The sequence below is a fragment of the Euprymna scolopes genome, chromosome 9 (genome assembly GCF_053919585.1).
Source record: "Euprymna scolopes isolate OS-2025 chromosome 9, ASM5391958v1, whole genome shotgun sequence".
NCBI classification, from domain to species: Eukaryota; Metazoa; Mollusca; class Cephalopoda; order Sepiida; family Sepiolidae; genus Euprymna; species Euprymna scolopes.
Window position 1 is genome coordinate 47,407,376 of NC_136490.1, and position 20,754 is coordinate 47,428,129.

A 20,754-nucleotide genomic window follows, 5' to 3' on the forward strand; every position below is an offset into this window, starting at 1 on the left:
TATATATATATATATATATATATATATATATATATAAATCAAACATCTAGTTTATTCAAAACTGATAAACTAGAAATTTACAAGCCCGTGTTCCGTGAGATTGTATAACAGTGAGCTTTTATAATCCAACTGTGTTTTTGAATATTAAAAAGTAAAAAATATTAACGTATTAAAAAAATATATTAACATAAATATTAACATATTAAAAAAAAAGACTTTTATTCGTCGAGAAAAGTTTCTGATTCCAGCCGAGCCGATTATCGGATATACTTCCGGTTAACCATTTTGAAATGAGGAAAAATAACAATTCTGACTACACGTGTTTAGCGGTGTTGATGGTTTATGTTAAATCTGATTTCCTCACCGTTAAGTATAACAGATTTATATATAAACCATTGCATTATTTCGTTTTTTTTTTGTTTTGTAGGCTGAATTTTTCTTTATATATTATTTTTTCAATTAGCGGTGGAGTTTACTTTTTTATTTTTTTTCTGTTCTTTATTGTGTGCATCCTCTTTTTATAATTGAAAAAAAAACACCACCTATTCCTGCTTTTTTTGTGCAAATAACAATTTCTTAAAAAAAAGGTAAATTTTTCCTTTAGATCCACTTCCACAATTTTTAACATGGATAGATATGGGTTATTTATTCTGAAAGTCGTTCTTAACATAGGGAGGACGGGGGTATTTATTCCAAAAGCTGTTTTTTTACATGGGGAGGTTAGGGGCGTTTATTCTGAAAGCAATTCTAAACATGGGAAGACTGAGGGTGTTTATTCCTAAAGCCGTTCTTAAAATGGGGAGATTGTCGGTTTTATTCCACACAGACAGACAGAAAGACACATAGACAGACAGAGACACAGGCACGTTCACTTTTATAGATATATAGATAATAGATATCTCAGTCTTGAATCAGGAACATTGCTCAGTGAATGTTAAAGGAAGAAACAGAAGAAGCGAGAGTAAATAAAACTCCCACGTTCTGTATACATAAGCGTCTACTAATAAGTTAATTTAGTTACGCATTCATTTCAAATTATTTGCATTGTATCACCAGATGATGATATGATTAGGAATTAAGTCGTTTGTGACATATATGTAACTGAAATAAGTATTCAATTTTTTTTAAATTAACACAAACCAATGAGAAAATTCGGAGAATTAAAAAACAATAACATTATATACGGAAGTCCACTGTTATTTAACATTGCTATGATATATATATATATATATATATATATATATATATATATATATATATATATATATTATCTATCTATCAATAAAAGTGAACGTGCATGTGTGTCTCTCTGTGTGTCTGGATAAATTTCCCTACGAAATAACTCTGTCAATTTTTAGTCTCCAGACTCGAAATTTGATATACAGTGTACTGAGATTTGGAAAAATCGATGTGACCGGATTTCGGCTAGAAATTTGGCTGTTAAGTGGACAATGTTCAACGATTTGCCCTTTGAGGACTCTACCAAACTCCTCCGAAAATTATGGGTCTAAACACTTGAAATTTTAGATATAGGTTTCTTGGACATGGATCTACCTTAATAATTTTATTTAAGCCCAAAACAATAAATGTTAAGGGGGCATAATAGAGGTCAAATTAAAAAAAATGAACGTTTATTGTTTTTATTTTTATCTTTTTGCTCAGCATATACCTCCAAACACTCGAGCAATGCCGGGCCGAAATGCTAGTCTATATATCTATAAAAAGTGAACGTGTCTGTGTGGCTGTGTGTGTGTCTGTGTAAAATTTTAATTCGAAATAACTCTGTTAATTCTCAGTTTACTGACTCGAAATTTAATATAATGGGTACTGAAATTTGGGAAAATCGATGTGATAAGGTTTCCGCCAGAAATTTTGCTGTGAAATGGTCACAGTCTAACTATTTGGCCTTTGAAAACTCTAGCAAACTCCTACGACAATTTTGGGTCTAATTGTTTACATTTTAGATATAAATTCCTTAGACATGGATGTAACATTATAACTTGATTTGAGCCAAAGTTTAACGATTTGACATTTGAGAACTCTACCAAACTCCTCTGACAATTTTCGGTCTAAACCCTTGAAATCTTTGATATAGGTTCTTGGGACATGGATCTAACTTGATAACTTTATTTGAGCCCAAAACAATAAATGTTAAGGGCTCATAATGGGGTCAAAGTTAAAAAATTGACCTTTGTTTTGTTTTTGTTTTTGTTTTTTTTGCTCAGCATACACCTCCAAACACTCGGGCCACGCCGGGCTAATATGCCAGTATATCTATAAACGTGAACATGTATGTGTGTGTTTGTCAGTCTGTCTGTCTGTGTGTCTGTGTACAATTTTCATTCGAAATAACTCTGTTAATTTTCAGTCTACAGACTCGAAATTTAATATAGATGGTACTGAAATTTGGGGAAATCGATGTGATAAGGTTTCCTCCAGAAATGTTGCTGTTAAAGGGGTCACAGTCTTACCCTTTGGCATTTGAAAACTCTAGCAAACTCCTACGACAATTTTGGGTCTAATTGTTTACATTTTAGATATAAATTCCTTAGACATGAATGTAACATTATAACTTGATTTGAGCCAAAGTTTAACGATTTGACATTTGAGAACTCTACCAAACTCCTCTGACAATTTTCGGTCTAAACCCTTGAAATCTTAGATATAGGTTCTTTGGACATGGATCTAACTTGATAACTTTATTTGAGCCCAAAACAATAAATGTTAAGGGCTCATAATTGGATCAAAGTTAAAAAATTGACCTTTGTTTTTGTTTTGTTTTTGTTTTTTTGCTCAGCATACACCTCCAAACACTTGGGCCACGCCGGGCTAATATGCCAGTATATCTATAAACGTGAACATGTCTGTGTGTGTGTTTGTCAGTCTGTCTGTCTGTCTGTGTGTGTGTCTGTGTACAATTTTCATTCGAAATAACTGTTAATTTTCAGTCTACAGACTCGAAATTTAATATAAAGGGTACTGAAATTTGGGAAAATCGATGTGATAAGGTTTCCTCCAGAAATTTTGCTGTTAAAGGGGTCACAGTCTAACCCTTTGGCCTTTGAAAAGTCTAGCAATCTCCTACGACAATTTTGGGTCTAAATTATTGAAATTTTAGATATAAATTCCTTAGACATGGATCTAAACTTATAACTTGATTTGAGCCAAAATAAAAAAAATTAAGGGTTCATAATAGGGGGAAAATTTCAAAAGATTGACCATTTTTTAATGGCTCAGCATATACCTCCAAAAACCCGGGCAACGCCGAGCCGCGATTCTAGTATATCTATAAAAGTGAACGTGTCTGTGTGCATGTCAGTCTGTCTGTGTGTCTGTGTACATTTCCCTACGCAATAACTCAATTTTTAGTCTACAGAATTAAAAGTTGATATACAGGGTATTGAGGTTTGGGAAAATCCATGTGATCACTTGTCGGCCAGAAATTGTGCTGTTAAAGGGTTAAAGTTCAACAATTTGATCTATGAAAGCTCTACCAATCTCCTCGGATAATTTTGGGTCAAAACACTTGAAATTTTAGATATATATGCCTTGGACATGGATCTAACTTAATTTAAGCCCAAAACAATTAATGTTAAGGGGTCATAATAGGGGAGCAAATTTAAAAAAAAAATGACCGTTTTCTTTCTTGGTTTTTTTTTCTCAGCATACACCTCTTAACACCTGGACAACGCAGTGCCGAAATGATAGTATATCTATAAAAGTGAACGTGTCTGTGTGTGTGTCTGTTCGTCTGTCGGCGTGTCTGTGTACATTTCCCTACGCAATAACTCTGTCAATTTACAGTCTACAGACTCAAAATTTGATATACAGGGTACTAAGATTTGGCAAAATCTATGTGATTGGTTTTCGGCCAGAAATGTGCCTTTTAAGTGGTCAAAGTACAACAATTTGACGTTTAAGTACTCTACCAAACGCTTCCGACAATTTGGGGTCTAAACACTTGAAATCTTATATATAGGTTCCTGAACATTGATCTTACTTTATAATACGATTTGAGCCCAAAACAATAAATTTTAAGTGGTCATAATAAGGGTCAAAGTAAAAAAATTGACCGTTTTTTTTTCTTTTTTGTTTTTTTTTTTGCTCAGCATACACCTCGAAAAACCCGGGCAACGCCGGGCACCAATGCTAGGATTTCTACGAAATGGAACGTGTCTTTGTGACTGTGTGTGTGTGTTTGTGTAGATTTCCTTACGCAATAACTCTATCAATATTAAGTCTACAGACTCGAGATTTTATATAATGGGTACTGAGAATTGGAAAAAATCGATGTGATCGGTTTTCGGCCAGAATTTTTTCTGTTAAAAGGTCAAAGTTCAACGATTTGCCGTTTTAGTAATATATCAAACTCCTGCGACAATGTTGGTTCTAGACACTTGAAATTTTATATATAGGTTGCTCAGACATGGATCTTAATTTATAACTTCAGTTGAGCCCAAAACAATAAATATTAAGTGGTCATAATAGGGGTCAAATTTGAAAAAAAAATGACCGCTTTTTTTTTTAGCTCATCATACACCTCCGAACTCCACCGGACAATGCCGAGTCGAAATGTCTATAAAAGTTAACATTTCAGTGCGTCTGTCTGTCTCTCTGTCAGTGAATCTGCGTACATTTTCTTTCGTCAGACCTCTGTAAATTTTCAGTCTACAAACTCGAAATTTGATATACTGTGTACTGAAATTTGGGAAAATCGATGTGATCGGTTGTCGGCCAGAAATTTCGCTGTTAAAGGGTCAAAGTTCAACGATTTGGTCTTTGAGAACTTCACCTAACTCCTTCAATAATTTTGGGTCTACACACTTGCAATGTTAGATATAGATTCCGTGGACATGGATCTAAGTAAATACCTTGATTTGAGCACAAAACAATATATGTTAAGGGGTCATAATAGGGGTCAATTTTAAAATATAAACCCTTTTTTGTTTTGTTTTTGTTTTTTTGCTCAGCATACACCTCCAAACACCCGGACAACACCAGACTGAAATGCTAGTATATCTATAAAAGGTAACGAGTCTCTGTGTGTGTGTTCATTTCCCTACAAAATAACTCTGTCAATTTTTAGTCTACAGACTCGAAATTTGATATACAGGGTTCTGAGATTTGGAACAATCTATGTGATCGGTTGTCGGCCAGAAATTTTGCTGTTAAATGGTCCAAGTTCAACGATTTCACCATTGAGAACTCTACCAAACTCCTCCGATAATTTGCGGTCTAAACACTTGAAATTTTAGATATAGATTCCATGGACATGGATCTAACTTAATAACTTGATTTCAGCCCAAAGCAATAAATGTTAAGGTGTCATAATAGTGTCTAAGTTAAAAAAATTGACCGTTTTCTTTCTTTCTTTTTTTTTGCTCAGCATTCACTTCCAAACACCCGGTCAACGCCGGGCCGAAAGGATAGTATATCTATAAAAGTGAACATGTATGTGTGTCTATGTGTCTGTATGTGTGTCTCTCGGTGTGTCTGTGTACATTTCCCTACGCAATAACTCTGTCGATTTGCAGTCTACAAACTCGAAATTTAATATACATGATACTGAGATTTGGCAAAATCTATGGGATTGGTTTTCGGCCAGAAATTTTCCTGTTAATTGTTCAAAGTACAACAATTTGACGTTTAAGAACCCTACCAAACGCCTCCGATAATTTGCTGTCTAAACACTTGAAATCTTAGATATAGGTTCGTTGGACATTGATCTTACTTTATAATACGATTTGAGCTCAAAACAGTAAATTTTAAGTGGTGATAATAGGGGTCAAATTAAAAAAAAAATTGACTGTTTTCTTTCTTTTTTTTTTTTGCTCAGCATACACCTCCAAACACCCGGGCAACGCCGTGCATCCATGCTAGTATATCTATAAAAGTGAATCTGCGTGTGTGTATTTGTACATTTCCCTACGGAATAACTCTGCCAATATTAAGTCTACAGACTCGAAATTTAATATAAAAGGTACTGAGATTTGGCAAAATCTATATGGTTGTTTAAGGTTAGAAATTTTGCTGTTAAGGGGTCAAAGTTCAACGAGTCAACCTTTTAGGTCTCTACCAAACTCCTCCGGCACTTTTTGGTCATAACCCTTTAAATCTTATTTATAGGTTCCTTGGATATGGATCTAACTTAATAATATGATTTGAGCCCAAAACAATAAATATTAAGGGGTCATAATAGGGGTCAAAGTTAAAATAAATTGACCGTTTTTTTTATTTTTTTTAGCTCAACATACACATCCAAACACCTGGGAAACGCAGGGCACTACTAACGACCCTGGTATCTTACTCTGTCCCGCGGGGAGGCATTGTAAATAGGTACTATATATATATAAAATTGATTGTGTCTGTGCGTGTGTCGGTGTACATGTCTGTGTGTCTGTGTGTATGTATGTGTGTCTCTCGGTGTGTCTGTGTACATTTCCCTACGAAATAACTCTGTCAATTTTCAGTCTACAGACTCGAAATTTAATATACAGTGTACTGAGATTTTGGGAAATCTTTGTAATCCGTTTTCGGGCAGGACTTTTGCTATCAAGGGGTAAAAGTTCAGCAATTTGACCTTTGAGAACTCTACCAAACCCCTCCACTAATTTTGGGTCTAAACGCTGTAAATTGTAGATAAAGGTTCCTTGGATATGGCTATAACTTATTAATTTTATTTGAGACCAAAACAATAACTGTGAAGGGGTTATAATTGTTGACAAAATTAAAAAAGTTGAACCTTTTTTTATCAACATACACCTCCAAACACCCGGACTACGCCGGGGGGGATGCTAGTATATATATATATATATATATATATATATATATATATATATATATATATATATATATATATATATTAATAAACTTACTTTTTCTCGCTTTCGCCAACTGCCCTTTGGTTAATATATTGTCTACATTGATATTTAATCTATATCTGTGAACAGCATATATGAATACATGATTTTTTAAAGGGTATTAGTAGAAAACAATGCTATGTCGTGGAGAGAAATCGAATCCATCAACATGATCCCATGAATCTCTACTATAAACATTGCACAACGCACTTTCGTAAAGATTCGTCTGCTAGTTATTATCCAAGATATGTTAGAGCTTAGTGTCTGCAGGTCTCAAAAATCAATTACAGACTGAATAAGCATGACATTTTCATGCATCTGATTTTATGAAATACGACGAAACACAAAAAGTATAACCGTTCTCGTACGGGTATTCTGATGGTAAGTTACATGTTACTATAGTTAATCGATTACGGAGAATCTCCACGGATGACAGAGAGAAAAAAACAAACATACAGTTGGAGAGACAACATCCGAATTAGTGATCGTTATCGGGCTCGCAAACCTGGATCATATCTCAGACAGCCAATATGCTAAGATACGACAACGGTAATCCCTTTTATTCGTTTAACTTTCGAAAAAGTGTTTAATTCCAATAATTCTTTATATATTGCATGTACGCTTTAAGTAGCCAATAAATATAATCGAGAGTAAAAGTTGTGTGAAATCAACGCTGGTTATTTTGATATTGGCAGCATCTTATTAAGTCAGTTGGGTGTAGTAAACATTTAAATTGTCAAGAGAATATCTGCGACTAACACATCAGCATAAATACACGTATATTATATAAATAAACATATAACAATTTGATTCTGGTATCCATCATATTTTATATTTTTAAGAAGTCGGAGAGAAACGCATAATTTACATAGAGATTCCTTATATTGCACCTGGGTCATTGTATCGAATTATGTAGCCATGAGAAACGATGCTGTTCCTGAAGGTTGCTAGACCCATCGGAACAAATACATATTTGAAAATATGGATAACTTGAAATATGAAATTACTATACCAGAATTAAGTAATAATTAACCCGTATAAAATAGATATGGTGTAAAACAAAACAATCGAACAAAACCTAATCTATAAATATTTTGATATATAAAGCATGAATTACTTTATATAAAAATGAGTGATTCTCCAAAAAAAAATCGAAAAATATTTGTATGCAATGAAACAAAATAATCAAAGCAAACACCATGAATATTATTTTAAAATATGGAGAACCTGGAGAACAGAATAATATTTTACCAAAATAGCATCACCCAGTATGAATAACCCGAAATGTATTGATATGGCGTAAACAAACAATCAAACAAAACAAATTGAATTAATATTTGAAGACAATGAATGTGAAGCATAATTACTTTGCAGAAATTGACGCATTTAGTATTAACCTACCCGAAAAGAGTTCATATGCCGTAAAACAAAACAACCAAACAACACTACGCAGTTCTCTAAATACGTGAGTATGTCAACGAAGTAAAATTAATTTTAATCATTACAAATTGATTTCAGTTACTTTTTATTCTTATTCTTTACTTAGTTTGGTTTTTATTGATTGTGCTTCAAGCGACTATAGTGATGCTCAAATAGGGCCATTGTCGTTTCCTTAGTTCCCTCTTTATGAAAGCTTTTCTAAATGTGACAATTTCAATAAAACGTATTACTTAAGCTAATATGCTATCAAATGTTTCGATATCTTATCTTTTATGTATGTATGTATGTATATATATATATACATATATATATACATACATGTATATATACATACATGTATATATATATATATATATATTAATGTATATATGTATGTATATATATACACACACCAAAGTTTCCAAATAAAGCTACTGACTTATAACATGTTTAGTTTAATAGAGTTTTATGCAAAATTCAATGTAAAGTAGATGGAAACATTTTATCTCATTTTCGGAATAAATGTGACATAAAAGGTGATACCCTCCTATATATATATATATATATATATATATATATATATATATATATATATATATATATATATATATATAGTATTGGGAATCCCAGCTTAATTGCTATATAGGTAGTTTTCGATGTAGAAGATATGTAAGTATATTTAATTTCCCATCAGCTAGGTGGCAGCGTCACACAAGGTTAGGCGTGACAGGTATCAACCTAGAGAGAATGCACCGGAAATTAAGGGTAACACAGGATGTTGACGAATATGTATGCTTTTACGTAACTTACGTGCAGTTCACTGTTAGACATTAGTGTGCATGTGTGTTCTTATCCTTACTCTGTTTCTTGCCTTGAAAGTCTTCGAGACGTGTATGTGGCATGTATAATGCGTACATACCTGGTTGACTTGGCCAGCGGATGATGCCTTTTTGGATGCTGGTCTCCATCTCGTGGGGAGTGGTCACTGCAGACAGACGTATCGATAAACAACAAGATGGATTTGAAGCATCAATCTTTTATTTTAAGGCAAGTCTATCATCTCGGACCCTGGTTGTCGGAGAGGCGAATATCTGACCTGTATTCCTCTGCTGCCTAAACCACTCTCTGCCCATTTATATTCTGCATGTATGTTTACTTATATTTTACTATATGCATTTACTTACTTGATTTATCCGGAATTTGCAGATACCTGCTATCGTTTCCACATTAATTTTGTTTTTAAAATTTTCATTTATCTATTTATTTATATATATGTATGTGTATGTGTGTGGGTGTGCTTGTTCTGTATATATATATATTTATATATATATATATATATATATATATATATATATATATATATATATATAATGTATATATATGCGTGTGTGTGTAATTGTATGTATTCATATATATATATATATATTACTTCAGAATAGTTTTTATTTAACAATCAGTTGTTATGGAAACGTGAGATTGTAAGGTTTACAAAATATTACTGGCAGTAATATTCTATAAGTTATCCCATCTAAACAAGAATAGTTCGATATGCAAAATAGAGCAAATAAATTAGATGTAATTCAATGAATTTCCAAAAAAACTCGCAATTCAATTAAATGGAGCATACTGAACAAATCTAGATCATATGCCCCAGGGGATAAGTTTTGTAATCTTTGTATATCCGAGGCAGTTAACATCATCACCTTCAACAAACCCATAATAAATACTAAGAATGAGCTAGTGTCCAGATGTAAACACAAGAAAAAATTTAAATACAGCCATCTTAAAATAAAATAACACACACTCTCTGTATAAATGATAAATAGGTAAAAACAAAGACTAGATACACATCAGTCTTGACTAAAATCTAAGCTATTACTTTGCTAATATAATAATGTTATTTTTCTAAAGATAGGTTCTTAATCACCTCTTATATATAATAACTTTCTCTTTTTGTATATATGCACATGTTAAATAGGACCTTACTATAAGCACATAAACATACTTCACTTTAAATATCTTACACGTAATTTGAACTCTACGATCTAATTATAATAGTATTTCCAAAAGCAGGTAGCTTCCCAATTAAAGAATTTAAAATTTCGCCCCATCTACTAACCAGAACAGGAGAAAAAAATCCCCATTGCAATGTAATCTCCAGATCCGCACGTATAAACAAGAAAGAACTATACTCAATGATGTGTCATCCCTGCTGGTACTAGGGTCATTCAATTCTATAACCATAGTTACACAATCCCACTCTTTTGATCTTATTAATGTTAAATTAGCAGTGTAGGGGTTAAAAATTATCTATGATAAACTTAGGTAAGTTAACTACAATAATTATTGTTATAATTAATAGTGTTAAATAATGGTATACTTTCTTTATGTCTAAATATATATTTTGGTATATATGAGGGTATATCTAGGTTTACATGGACATACGTTTTATGTGTAGGTATATATAGGCTTAGATGTAAGTATATATAGAATAAGTGAGCGTAAGTGTATATAAACTGTATGGTTGCGTGTAAGTAAAAATATATTTTGTATGCGTGCATGTATGTGTACGTTGTGTATGTGACTGTATATCTATATATGTATTCCTTTATTTATAGGTAATTTTGTGTGGGTTTGAATGCAGTTGTAGAAAATGTCCCCAGTTAAATATTATTAAATACCTTAATGTTATGGATATTACTGATTTTAAACGGTTTTCAGTAAGGTATTATCATTACTCTATTACATTTGTTTTAGCTTATTTAGCATTGAACAATTACCGTAAGGATCATAAAATAAAGATAAAACGTTACATTAATAATATTAGAATTGGTTTCACAATTAGCTCATAAACATTGGTATATTCTAAACCTTATGTCAATCTTCCTTTCTAAAGGAAATATAGATACGTATAAAATCAATAATAATTAGCACCTCATGGGCAGTATATATAATTGACGGAACAAATACGATTTAAACTGACAAAGAGATTTGAGATGAAACTAGTATAAATCTTGAAAAAACGAATTCCATTTACGTATTTTGCCCATCATTTTATTTTTATTTTTGTTTTATTTTTATTCTCATCTCTATATTCTTCTTGTTCCCGCTCTGTCCTTCCCGAACCAAGTCTTTATATCTAGTAAACGACCTGACCTTAATTAAGCGACCGGTCAAACTTAATGATTCTTTGAATTTTATTTGAAGAGATATCTATTTATATATATGTGTGTATGTTTATGTGTGTATGAGTATGCATATATATATAGTTGTTTATATATGTGTGTGCATATGCGTATATATATATGTGTGTGTAGGTGTATGTGTGTATGTATATATTTATATATGTATATTGTGTGTAGGTGGGTGTTTGTATATGTGTGTTCATGTGTATACAGGGATGAATATGCACATATGTTTCACCCCACTTCCTACCACTCACCGCTACCTACTCTCCCTAATATTAACTCCTCGCCCCACTAAAAATAATATAGACTTCTAATGAAAAAGAATTCCACCAGACCTTGAATTATTTTCAGTGGACCCACAAACAAATTTATACAAGCACTTGCCCGATTCGGATAACTACACAGCTATGCGGATTACCCAATATATAACTTGGACCTTATTACCAAACGGATGTAAAGAACGCATTACAAGCAAACTGGATCTAAAAATACTTTCATATCCTTTTTCTCCATATCCACCTGCTACAGGACTTCTGATAGATTTATTATTTTGACTTTGACTTTCCATGTCTCACTGACTTTAGCAAATAGGGTGCATACCTTATAAATATTTCCTAATATTTTCTCTCCTCTTATGAGATGGTAGACGTCGAAACCCTATAGGTTAAGGAGATTAACTTTCTAAAGTATTCTTTGTCTCGGTTAGATAATAATAATTCTTTGATATGAAATTCATTTAAATGAGAGTTTTTGGAAATTCATTGAATTACAATTTAATATATATATATATATATGTGTGTGTGTGGGTGTGTGTGTGTATGTATATTTAGTCTCCTTAAATAACTCCTGCTGATAATTTAACTCTTGAGAAATAACTTGTACATCTCAGTTGACCCCTTTCTCGCTTTTCGTCGCCTTTTAACGGCATCTTGTCCGTGCCATTGTGACTTTGGTTTTTCTACTTGAAAATTATTTCAATCACCTTTGATTTTTTTTCTTCTTCTTCACTCATTTTCCTTTAGTAAGCCTCGCCCCGATAGTCGAGTTTTACATGCCCATTTTTACGCACATTTTATCCGTCTTTTAACAATATTATTGGATTTCATTCCCGTTTCTTTGTTCCTATTTGTGAATTATTCCACGGATCTCTGCTCTTGGATTACTTACGAGATTTCCTTGGAATTTACTTGTGCAAATCGAAATTTAACTTAGTTTCTTGGATTCTGCATTTTTGGATTTTATCGTCACTGGATACTTTACCCTTCACCAGACTATCCATTCCCAGGAAATAACTTTTGGATTCACCCTATTCCCTCTGATTCATTTTTTGTTATCAAGTAAGATCTATGGCATATTGTAGCTTCATAAATACTTTTGCAAGCAAAATCCAATCCCGCATTTTGCTAAATCCTACCCGCTGATGAGAAGGAAAGTATTTCTTCGAAACTCCGCGGATTAAGGACTATCCACTTATTTAGTGTTTCCTTTTTAATATTAAATAGGTTTTAACTCTTTTTAGAAAGTTGTTTAACATGTGTTATTAACTATTTGTTCTTACACACACACACACACACACACATATATATATATAGAGAGAAATAGATAGATAGATAGATAGATAATGACTTTCACTAAAATGCAAAAGTCAACTATCGTGGTGCAGTTGTGCTCTAAAAATATTTATTCATTTTTAATAATGTCATAGCAAAGAATCTGATTTTATGTGCCTGGCATTTCTTCTTGTGTTGTAATACAATTTCTCTAATGCACTTGTAATGCAAAGCTGTATATATTGTTAACTCTGGTCAAAATCGTCTGTTCATTCTTTCATCGGATTGTTTCGATTATCGATACTTATAATATACATGCTGATTCAAAACCTATACATGAACACTGTCAGAAACATTAAGCATATTTGTGTTAAATGAATCCAGCCATTTCGAAGTCAATAAAGAACTAACTCTCTCACACAGGGAAAAGTAAATTTTATATGAGAGTAGAAGTCAGTATTGTTATATACACACAAGTTATGTTTTCCTGTTAAAGACAAAGTGAAGAATCGCAGCATATAAATGATGAATTAATAGTATTGTAAAATACAGTGGGCAGCAAAAGTGTCTAGTACATTGGGGTTTTTTTTCGTCTTTCGCAATAACTTTGCACTCATTCTTTGAACACATATTATATATCTAAAACGAACATATACTTTGTTGACAAATCATTAATTAAAATCTAAATACTCATATGCACAATCATTTAACACATTGTCAAATTTCATTCTTAAGGAGTCATTTAATCTTTAATATTATTATTTGATAATATTTCAAGCAATCAGAAGACACCAAAAGGTTTCGGCTTCTTACAGGTGGATATATAACAATACTCAGACACTGTGCAGGTTGCCTCTTTCATTACTGTTTTAAATTGTTTAAGCAGGGGTATTGACTAATGCTATGCGCCAGCTGGAAAATCGTACATGGAAATAGCTTAAGCATTCAATTAAGTGCTGAGTACAGCTGAGGCTCTCGCGAGAAAGTGTAAAACTACAAATCTTCTAAAAAGTGGTCGGCTATGTCAATTAAATGATGTTACTGCTTATTATATTGCTTGGAAATTGAAGAAAGAACTATTTCTGACTTGTTCAACAAGAAACGGGAATTGACGTAAGCAAGGACACAATCAAGAAAACGTGCAGGGCTGTATTTTAGATCACTTAGAAAGACCCCATTTTTGAGTCCTAGACATAGAAGAGATAGTTTGAAATTTATTTATAAACATCAATGTTACAAGGATAACTTCAGATGAAACAAAAATTGAGCTCTTCGGAGGAAATATGCACGCCCGTGTTTAGAGGAAAAAGGACGCCGAATATAAACCGTCTAAGTCCATTTTCCTGGTAAAATTTGGCGGTGGAAGTGTGATAATTTGGGGCTGTTATTCTGCAAATGGGGTTGGAGGAATGTAAATCATAGAAGAGAAATTAATGTACCAATATACACGGAGATATTTTAAACAAGAGTGCCGCAGATTTAGGCTAGTGTCGTCACTTTATCTTCCAGCAAGACAATGATCTCATGGACAAGAGTAAAATAATAATGGAATTGTAAAAGAATAATTAGATTAGTGTTTTCCAGTCACCCGACCTAAATCTCATCGAAAATCTGTAGAGAACTTTTAAGTTAATTGTGCATGCAATGAATTCCAAGAATATCAAGGAAGAGAAGAAAGTTTGCAAAAAAGAAAGGCTGAAACTACCAGCAAGTGCTTGTAGGAAACCAATAAGAAGTTATGGAAAAAGAATAGAGTATATACAACTAAATATACGGAAATGTGTTTAATATTTTGCATATGGATGAGTTTATGTTTTGGTAATAAATATTTGTCAACATCTTCATTCCGCTTTTATTTTTAGATAAATAATATCTGTTAAAGGATTAAGTATAAATATCATTCAAATTAATTGCGACACACGAAAAAAAGAAACAAAAAACCAAATGTACCAAATACTGTTGCTACCCACTGCATATTAATAAGTATCCTGCAAAATTCTTTTGTATTTTCTTTTGAATTCGTTTAATACTGAAACCAAAAGAGAGATTATACATAAGATAACCTATCCATTATATAATGTATGAAATAATATAAAAAAATGGTTGCTTATAAACAATTTAAGATGTAATTTAAACAGGATACAAAAAAGCAAATCATCAAATGCATTAGCAAAATAGAAGTGTTTCAGTTCGCATTTCATTTCACGTAATTGGCAATAGTTTCCATCTTACAACTTGATTCTCCTTGTTTGGTAATTTAGAATTAAGTTCTCAAAAAAAAAAACAATATTTTGTATTTATTGTAGACTGTTATCCTTCGTCAATGAGTTCCAATTAAAAAATAATATGTACCATTCGGTACGGGCCCAACTATAGAAGATCAGATAATAAATAAACATGAATTTATAAGACCAAAAAATTCAACCTTGATCGCCTTTCGGTGCCCGTGGCGCAGTTGATAGAGACGTTACATCTCTACGGTTCCAGGTGAGAATTGTCTGAAGATAGTGGTTTCAATCATACCCAAAGCCGGCTAGAGGGTTACTTGGCCAAAACGCTGTTAGACGATAACAACTATAGAATGCAGTAATTGCAGTGAATGCGGCCAAGAGTTCTTATCGGTCGGGATTACCGTCTGACAAAAGCCAGAGGAATAGTTGGCCGAAACGACGTGAAACAACTCAGAAAAAGATGAGGATAATAGTCCGCAATAAATAATACTTCTCTCAATGAATTTCAAGTAAAAAAATAATACAACAGAACAATATCCATTTATTTCTGTAATGTCAAGCCAGCTTGGTGTATTTAATTGTTCAGAGATAGTTTATACCAAGCAATATTTCTGGAGACCAGGACAGAAATTTATAAGCTGATTGTATTTATAATTTATTATAATAGTCGTCATTGCATTAACTATTAACGCAACCTGTCGATGCGGCATTCAACCATAATCTAACATTGAATGAAAAGATTTAAGCAATCGTAACTTGAAGAATTAAAAGTTCACGTGAATGTTAATGCTAGAATAACTATTGCTATAATGGCTTCCCGGAGACATTTATGTCGCGGGAAGAGTTACTGATTCGCTAGAAGCTGTGTGATTAATCCCATGGTAGCCGTCGTCGCTTGAAGAAGTACAAAGCGGACAGTAAAGACATTGATGGTAGAAACAGCAATGAGTCCTCAGCATCTATTGTTGAACTATTCAGCAGAGAAAAAAGATCCAGTAACTAAAATTGATAAAAGTAATATGGATTTGTAGAGTTCTTTAAATCTTACTAGTCACGTCCTTCGTCAGAATAATAATAAAAATTCAAAAATAATAAATAAATAATAATAATAATAATAATAATAGTGGTAGTAGTTGTAGTTGTTGCTATTATTATTATTATTATTATTATTATTATCAAGCAAAGATCATTTTATTTTCTGATGTAGAACAATGTATAATTTTCCACATATATAAGCTAGAGATTTGATAGCGAAGAAACTGGTATCCGAGAATAATTACTGATGTTTTGCTAGTAACATCTTGCTCAAGAATCGACGCATTTTTAGAACTTCAGAACTAACTGAGATGAATACTTATGTAATAACCAGTAAAGCTGCAATATGAGTAAAAGTTGAGGACTACTCCTATAAACTATGAAATTTAAGCGCCCTCCAAATATCTTAGTAATATTTTTATTATTTTCTTTCTTGAATAACGGATATTATTAAAAACAAAAAACAAAAAAAAACTTCGAAAAGTTCTGCTTAATAATATAATACTACTTGAAGATAATTTCGTATTCGTGCGAGGTTTTAAACTTCATTTTTAATGCCGAGGACCTAATACCAAAATAGTTTAATTGCATCATATATCGTGGTTATATCAAACGGGAGAATACAACTAAAATATACATTTTTCGCTTTCCAGTTTGGATGGCAATTACATTATCTATTCTGCTCAAAGGTTTTAAAATGTTATCTTAGAAACTTAGCTTGCGCAGAGCGTATAAATGAGATATAACCAGGCAGCAATAGATAAGGAATAAATGATCTTTATCTACACTAGTATATGAAAGTCATTTGTTTATGTGTGTTCCTTTCTCATAGGTTCCGAAACGGCTGCGCCTATCCTTTGCGAATTTCACAGAAACATAATTTTTATGTCTGCCAGCGTTCTTAGATAGGTTTTGTACGGACACTCTTCCGTTAATATCGAAAATCGAAAATACTCGATCTTAAAAATAGCTTTTCTCTCTTATAAATAACAAGAATAATTTTTAGAGGGATTATTTACGTTACACCGGCCTGGATAAATAATACAATCCTAACAAATAATTTCGCATTGAAAAAAAAACAACTTATTTATTGTCATCTGAAGATAGGCTAAGTTGTAGAGCATTCGACTACAGATCGAATTATCCCCTTATTCAATCTGGAGGTACCTCACAGTTTTATTTTGTTTTCTTATTAATAAGTGAAATTTATGATTAAATAGTGGTACAACTTAAGATCGCCGAAAGTTATTTCTTTGTTTGCGTACCTTAAACTAAAAACTAATCAAAAGTGACTTTTCCCGAGCATTCATTTTCAAACCAAATATCAGTTGATATGATATTGTAAACAAACATAAATTTTAATATATATATATATATATATATATATATATATATTGTAAAAAGAAAATAAATTTCTTCATTTCTTTTTCTCTCTTAGTTTCCCTCTCTGTCCTGCTTCTAAGCAAGTCTGTCGACCTAGTCCACAAATCCCAAATCGGAATCATGACAAGTTTCAAGACAAAAATACACGATTAATACCAGATCTCCAAGTTCTAACGTAGATTCCCACTACCATGTCTCCTTCTCCCACATCAAGGGTCTACCTTCTAAGCATTCCAACAGTTGAAATCCAATTACAGGAGATTAAACCAGACCTATCATTTCTAAGCGAAACTGGCATAGGACAGACTATGTCCCTAGACGAGTTGTAATTAAAGGATACTCTAATTTAACTTCCATATCTGACTTCACAGATCACCATGGGCATGGAATATGTTCCTATATAAAATATGGCTTTCCATGTGGACGGGACATCACCAGAGAATGTTGTAAATTACCCAATATGTGCTTTCGCGTTGCACTTGCTCACACTACTGCGTTTATATTTACTTTCTATCCCCTCTACAACAGCGGAGTTACTATGTTTAAAAGTATATCTGAGAAAATTGACCAAGTCCTATCTGCTTATCCTTAAGCTAACATTCACGTATGTGGAGACTTCAATGTTCACAATGTAAAATGGTTAACCCACTCAAACAAGACCGAGGATGATTTATTCATTGCTTATGACCTCACTCAGATTGTTCACGAACCCACCCCTGTGCCCGACAATGACGGCCAGTATGCGAGTCTCCTGGACCCTTTTCTCACAAATTGCTCTTAGCTATGTTCAGTTTCCTTTCTGTCTCTATTTGGATCTTCCGACCACTTTGTTGTATCAATTGATAAAAATGAAATGTAATAAGTCCTCAGATGTACCTCTCCATCGTACAGTATATCGATACGATATGGTTGACTAGGATAGCTTCCGGGTATTTAATCAGATCTAATTCTGCATTTCATGTTTAAAAAAGATGTGTCCTCTTTAATATCAGTCCTGTCGGAATGGTCAATTGTAGGTAAAGACCGTTTCATACCCTCGAAAAAGTTCCAGCAAAAAGCTAACAGCCAGCCATGGTTCACTCCAGAACCATTTTCATTGTACACAGAAATCACTTTATCCTTTGCTTCAAACGTAATAGATGCATTGAGGCTAAAGCTGCTTTTAGGACTACCAGAAACCATTATACGAAAGTAATAAAGAACGCAAGAGAGTTATATGCTCAGTCCGTCAAGTCCAAAGTAGCTAAGCAGCGGTGTGTTTCCCACCAGTTTCGGTGAATAGTAAAACAGAATCCTGAACAGAATAGTGTGATCTATCCCAACTATCATCAATGGGCCTGAGGTAATCTCGTCAGCATCAGACAAAGCCAAACTCTTTGCTAGAACTTTGCAGCTAATTTTATCCTTTGCAACCAGAGCCGCCAAGCCTCAATATTTCCTTCTGTAGCAGAAAACTCGCTATGTGATATAAAAATATCTGTTTGTGATGTTGCCAAGCTCAGCAAAAACCTTGATTCCAGTAAAGCAACCAGCCCTGACGGTATTCAATTAAAGTACTAAAAAACATCAACTAGAACTAGCGCCCATACTTACAAAACGCTTTAAACGTTGTCTAAAGGAGAATTGCTTCCCATCACCCTGACAAATCTTATCAGTATTCCCTGTATTTAAGAATTCAGGTGATCGCTCATCACTCTGTCAATACAGGCCAATAAATCTCCTTTTCATCATGAGTAAAGTGGTAGAATATGTGGTAAAAAGAGAAGTAATCAACCATCTCAGAAAGAATAACCTTCTTAGTGACACACAACATGGTTTCCGTTCTGCTTGATCTACAGAAGGTGTGCTTAGTTATATCTCAGGATTAGCGAATCTCTCGACAGAAGCAACCTTTCTAGGGCAATTGCTCTTGACATATCTGAGGCTTTGATAGGGTATAGCATAAAGGTTTACTTCACATGATCTAGCTGGAAATGTCTTCTCAATTATTAAATCATTTCTCTCTGATAAGTTCATAAGAGTAGTAGTTGATGGGCAAAAAAACAGAAGCTCACAGTATTACTGCTGAAGTCCCTCAGGGGTCAATCCTGGGCCTAACTCTCTTTCTGATCTACATTAATTATCTTCCAAATCACATTCTTACATCATTCGTACACATCTGTGATGATGACCCTATCATGTATAGTAGCAAATCTTAGACCGTAAACGACCGAGTTTTCTCCGATTATCTCTCCTCTGATCTTGAGCACGTGGTACAATAAGGAAAGAGGTGGCTTTCTACTTTTAATGCATGTAAAACCAAGCTTTTATCTTTACATCATCAACGCTCTGATCCCCATTTGGCATCAATTGAAATGAATGGCTCTCGTCTTGGGGAGGCCACATGTTTTGACAAGCTTCTGGGATTGCCCTTTACTCCAGATCTGAAATGGAACACATACATTAAATCCGTTGCCAAGGCCGCTGGAAAAAATGGTGGGATCCTTCTATGTATCCTGTTGATATCTCACTGCTGATGCAATTCTCTATCTATAGAGGATGATCCCAGAAAGTGGGCCCCATGTACACTTTATGCGATATCTCAATTATTTATTCACTGATTGCCCTTATTTTACAGGACATAACAGAATCAACGACCGTAAGTACACAAAGACCCCAGTGGCAGCTGGGACAAATAATAAACGAGCCTGTCTTGTTGTAAAATTTACCACAGTGTAAGAAAACCCAGGACAGTTTCATGCGTCAGTTCGAATGTGAAAAACTCCATCCAAAAGCAGAATTCAGAACATGGGTGAACCATCTCGAGAAGTATGGGACCGTGGAGAACCTCACCGCTGCAAGAGAGAACCGTCCAAGCCATTTGAAACGTCACAAAAGCGGACAGCCGAGCTGGTTGAAAGAGTGAGGGAGTCTCTCCAGCAAAGTCCTAAAAGCTTTGTGCATAAGCGGCCTGTCCCTCTGTATGCCCTGTGAGACCTGCGGGAGAGTGCTGCTGAACGATCTCAGAGCTTACCAATACAGAATACAGACGCCGCAGACCTTACAGCCTCAGACAAGAAGCAGAGAAGGGTTATTGCAGTCAAGATGC

At 33.6% G+C, this 20,754-nt stretch overlaps 1 protein-coding gene across 2 annotated transcripts in view; it reads left to right on the forward strand.

Annotated features, from left to right (window-relative positions):
- LOC145284535 (QRFP-like peptide receptor) overlaps window positions 1–20,754 on the forward strand; it is an 829,491-nt gene that overhangs the window by 412,928 nt on the left and 395,809 nt on the right. The window lies entirely within an intron of this gene.